Genomic DNA, 5,000 nt, shown 5'->3' with positions numbered 1-5,000 from the left:
TATCGTACACGTGAACAATAATATGTCCACGTGTACCACACCGTGCCCACGTGTACCACACCGTGCCCACGCCTTTATTCTTTTGTTGTATTTGTTTGATGGTGGACTGACTTGTGACTTGTGACTTCTCTGTGTTCTCTGTGCTCATGTGATCTGCTGCTTGTTGGTTCTGTGGTTTCTGTTCCCCCCATGTTGTCAGCGTCTTTGAGCCCCAGAAAAAAAGCGCTATATAAATACAATTCATTATTATTATTATTATGATTATTTTCAATCATATGAAATATCAAATGTGCGACTGAAAGTCAGCCCACCTTAAGCAGAGGCGTAGCAGCGCGCATGCGCCTCCTGCAGCCTGTCCTGCATCCCCCCAGCTCAGACCTCCGTGCGTCCGACAACACAACTGTGGAGGGAAGGTGAGTTCAGCGCGTGTCTGCCGTGGGTGAAGGTGTGTATATGAGGTGGATGTGAAGGTGTGTATATGAGGTGTGTGTGGTGTAGAATAACTCGCAGGTCAGTTGCGTGATGATTGTTTTTGGAAAAGTTGCGTGTTGTGCAACCCGTAACTTCTACGCTGTGATCACAGACACACACACACACACACACACACACACACACACACACACACACACACACACACACACACACACACACACGCAGGGGGGTGGGAGGGGAGGAGGGGTGTGGACACTAGATCAGGATGGACCAACAACCTGTTGTTCTGTTGAACCTTCGTACCCTCGTGTGTGTGTGTGTGTGTGTGTGTGTGTGTGTGTGTGTTATTATTAATTATTAATTGTTTATTTGGCAGGGACAATGTACATCAAATAATGCATCCAAGAAGGCTAGTTTCCATCAATAGTCCTAGTTTGTGTGTGTGTCTGTCTGTGTCTGTGTGTCTGTCTCTCTGTCTCTCTCTGTGTCTCTCTGTGTGTGTCTGTCTGTCTGTCTGTCTGTCTGTCTGTCTCTCTCTGTGTGTCTGTCTCTGTCTGTCTGTTTTCTGCTGCGGGTTGACAGATGAATGAATGTCTGTCTGTCTGTCTGTGTGAGTGAGTGAATAAATGAATGCAGCAAATTGCATTTTGTCCAATAGAGCTCTCAGGTCTTCTGCTAGCATATCAGCCCAATAGAGCTCTCAGGTCTTCTGCTAGCATATCAGCCCAATAGAGCTCTCAGGTCTTCTGCTAGCATATCAGCCCAATAGAGCTCTCAGGTCTTCTGCTAGCATATCAGCCCAATAGAGCTCTCAGGTCTTCTGCTAGCATATCAGCCCAATAGAGCTCTCAGGTCTTCTGCTAGCATATCAGCCCAATAGAGCTCTCAGGTCTTCTGCTAGCATATCAGCCCAATAGAGCTCTCAGGTCTTCTGCTAGCATATCAGCCCAATAGAGCTCTCAGGTCTTCTGCTAGCATATTAGCCCAATAGAGCTCTCAGGTCTTCTGCTAGCATATCAGCCCAATAGAGCTCTCAGGTCTTCTGCTAGCATATCAGCCAAATAGAGCTCTCAGGTCTTCTGCTAGCATATTAGCCCAATAGAGCTCTCAGGTCTTCTGCTAGCATATCAGCCCAATAGAGCTCTCAGGTCTTCTGCTAGCATATCAGCCCAATAGAGCTCTCAGGTCTTCTGCTAGCATATCAGCCTAATAGAGCTCTCAGGTCTTCTGCTAGCATATCAGCCCAATAGAGCTCTCAGGTCTTTTGCTAGCATATCAGCCCAATAGAGCTCTCAGGTCTTCTGCTAGCATATCAGCCCAATAGAGCTCTCAGGTCTTCTGCTAGCATATCAGCCCAATAGAGCTCTCAGGTCTTCTGCTAGCATATCAGCCCAATAGAGCTCTCAGGTCTTCTGCTAGCATATTAGCCCAATAGAGCTCTCAGGTCTTCTGCTAGCATATCAGCCCAATATAGCTCTCAGGTCTTCTGCTAGCATCAGCCCAATAGAGCTCTCAGGTCTTCTGCTAGCATATCAGCCCAATAGAGCTCTCAGGTCTTCTGCTAGCATATCAGCCCAATAGAGCTCTCAGGTCTTCTGCTAGCATATCAGCCCAATAGAACTCTCAGGTCTTCTGCTAGCATATCAGCCCAATAGAGCTCTCAGGTCTTCTGCTAGCATATCAGCCCAATAGAGCTCTCAGGTCTTCTGACGCTGGTTTTCAAGATGGCGGCGCGCTTGGTCGCGAGGCTTGGGGGAGCTCCCAAATCGGTGCTTTTAAGTGTTTCTAAGTACATCTGTATGTACTTTTTTATTTTAATACTCATAGGGAACGGCTGTGTAAATAGTACCTACAGCAGACTAGACTTACTAGAAGTTGGTGCGCAAAATGAGAGGACTGTAACAACGGAATTCTTGAAACAACAAAGGATTGCATTCGAAATCGCTAGGTCGCCGGGAGAACAATGGTTCGCGGTCCCAGCCCTCAGGCGCAAACGTCGGCGTCGTGACCGTAAGCAACGCCGAGGACGAAGGGGAGGCCTGCTAGCTAGGCTAAAGAGAAGCCCGGATAAACCTGCTTTGCCGAGTATATTCCTATCCAACGTCAGGTCTCTGGCTAACAAGATGGACGAATTGAGACTGCAGGTCGCTACTAACAACACCGTGGGAGATAGCTGTGTGATTATTCTCACGGAGACCTGGCTAAATGACACCATCTTGGACTTCGCGGTCGGTTTGGAAGGAAGGACTTTACACCGGGCGGACAGGACGCTGCTTAGTGAGAAGACGCGCGGAGGCGGCCTCATTATATCTACGAAGGACAGCTGGTGCTTAAACACAAAAACTGTAAGTAGCCACTGCTCCCCAGACCTGGAATACTTGACTGTTAAATGCCGACCCACATACCTCCCGAGGGAATTCAACGCAGTGTACATTACATGTGTTTACATACCGCCGAGCGCGGCTGGTAGCTTAGCATTGGCGTGGCTATATGACGTCATCAGTAGTGGACTGACCGCGGACCCTCAAGCCGTACACATCATCGCGGGAGATTTCAATCATGCTGACCTGAAGGTAGTACTACCGAAGTTCTATCAGCATGTTAAATGTGCAACAAGAGGAGAAAAAACACTGGATAAGGTATACACCAACATCAAGCTTGCTTACAAGGCTAGACCGCTAGCTCATCTAGGCATGTCTGACCATGTGTCAATCCTCCTGATCCCAGCCTACACTCCCATGAGGAAAAGTGCTCCCATCACCACTAAGACTGTCAGAACCTGGCCAGCAGGGTCCGCTCCACTGCAGATCTGCCTGAATGACACCTCATGGCAGGAATATGAGCATGAGGACCTGGAACAGTTCACGTCGTCGGTTCTGAACCACATAGTGAACTGCACCAACTCAGCTACCGTGGACAAACGGGTCCGGGTCTACCCCAACACGAAGCCATGGATGACTGGGAAGGTCCAAAAACTGATCAAGGAGAGGGACAACGCCTTCGCAGGGAAGGGCACACTGCTGTACAGCACCACCAGGGCTAACCTAAAGCGCGGCATCCGGGAGGCCAAGGCAGACCACAGAGAGAAGATTGAGGAATGCTTCCTGAGCAACGACTCCAGGCGGGTGTGGCAGGGGGTTCAGCACATGACAAACTTCAGAGCCAACAGGCTCACAGCCGCGGAGGACGACCCCCTGCTGGCGGAAAAGCTGAACTCCTTCTACGCCCGGTTCGACGAGGGGCGAACGGAGGTAACCACAACACAAACACCACTCTCTCCAGCTCTCAGCAGCCTCACCCTCACAGAGCATGAAGTGAGACGCGTGCTGAAGGCGGTGGACCCCAGGAAAGCCTCAGGGCCGGATGGCGTCCTGGGACGGGTGCTGAGGGACTGCGCCGACCAGCTGGCTGGGGTTTTCACCAACATATTCAACCAGTCCCTGTCCCAGGCCACCATCCCACCCTGCCTACGAGGCGGCGTACAGGGATGAGGTAGAGCAGCTGAGCAAGCTGTGCAAGGTTAACAACCTGCTGCTGAACCAGTCAAAGACCCAGGAAATCATCGTGGACTTCAGGAGGAAAAAATCTGAGGTCCAGCCCCTGCTCATCGACGGAGGGAGCGTGGAGAGAGTCTCAACCCTCCGATTCCTGGGGGTGCACATACAGGATGACCTGTCCTGGAAGAACAACACAGCAGCCATCATCAAGAAGGCACAACAGCGGCTCTTCTTCCTGAGAGTCCTCAGGAAAGACCACATCGGACAGGAGATGCTGGTGGCCTTCTACCGCTGCGCAGTGGAGAGCATCCTCACCTACTGCATCTGCAACTGGTTCTCCAGCTGCACAGCCGCAGAGAGGAATGCGCTACAGAGAGTCGTGAGATCGGCCCAGAAGATCACCGGCGCCCCCCTCCCCTCTCTGGAAGAGCTGTACAACACACGCTGCCTCAGGAAGGCCTCCAAGATCTCCAGAGACCCATCCCACCCTGGGTACGAACACTTTGCTCGGCTGCCCTCGAACAGGCGGTTCAGGACCATGTTCGCAAGGACAAACAGACTGAAGCTCAGCTTCTACCCCAGGGCCATTCAGGCCCTGAACACAGCAAAGACCTAGGTTCTGGGCCCTGGACAGTCTGGACGGATTGATGGTAGCTGCTGGATTGAAATCAGGTGTAGTGCTGAGGCACAAATGTGTACATTTCAAGCCTGCAAACTGCGACACTTTAAATGAATGTGCAATAACACTATGTGCAATATGACAACCCTAGGGTACATAAGGTTCAGAGAATAGGAAATGTTAGAATAGGTATAGCATAGCATAGAGTACAGCACAGTGTTTTATTTGTATAGTATAGTATAGTGGATAGTGTACATAGCCTTTATTTATGTAACCAGCTCCTTTCCCTTCTTGTTTTTTAGTTTTTTTTTTCCTAGCACCAGGGGAGCCCCCCCCCCCCAAATTTCGTTGTTTGGTACCTGTACTATAGCTATGACAATAAAGACCATTCATTCATTCATTCATTCATTCATTCATTCATTTTCTCTGTGTACCACATGTACAAAAGAAGA

The 5,000-nt window shown here is 50.0% G+C and overlaps 1 protein-coding gene across 1 annotated transcript in view; it reads left to right on the top strand.

Annotated features, from left to right (window-relative positions):
• Positions 1 to 400: 400 nt before the first annotated feature.
• The window catches only part of acot11a (acyl-CoA thioesterase 11a), a 23,974-nt gene continuing 19,374 nt past the window's right edge, over positions 401 to 5,000 (top strand). The window contains exon 1 of the mRNA XM_080524807.1: positions 401 to 413. The gene's annotated coding sequence lies outside the window, so the exon portion shown is untranslated. The remainder of the gene's footprint in view (positions 414 to 5,000) is intronic.

The sequence above is a fragment of the Nansenia antarctica genome (genome assembly GCF_963989245.1).
Source record: "Nansenia antarctica genome assembly, chromosome: 2".
NCBI classification, from domain to species: Eukaryota; Metazoa; Chordata; class Actinopteri; order Argentiniformes; family Microstomatidae; genus Nansenia; species Nansenia antarctica.
Note: the sequence above shows the minus strand (reverse complement) of the source record. Positions and strands in the feature narration are given on the sequence as shown.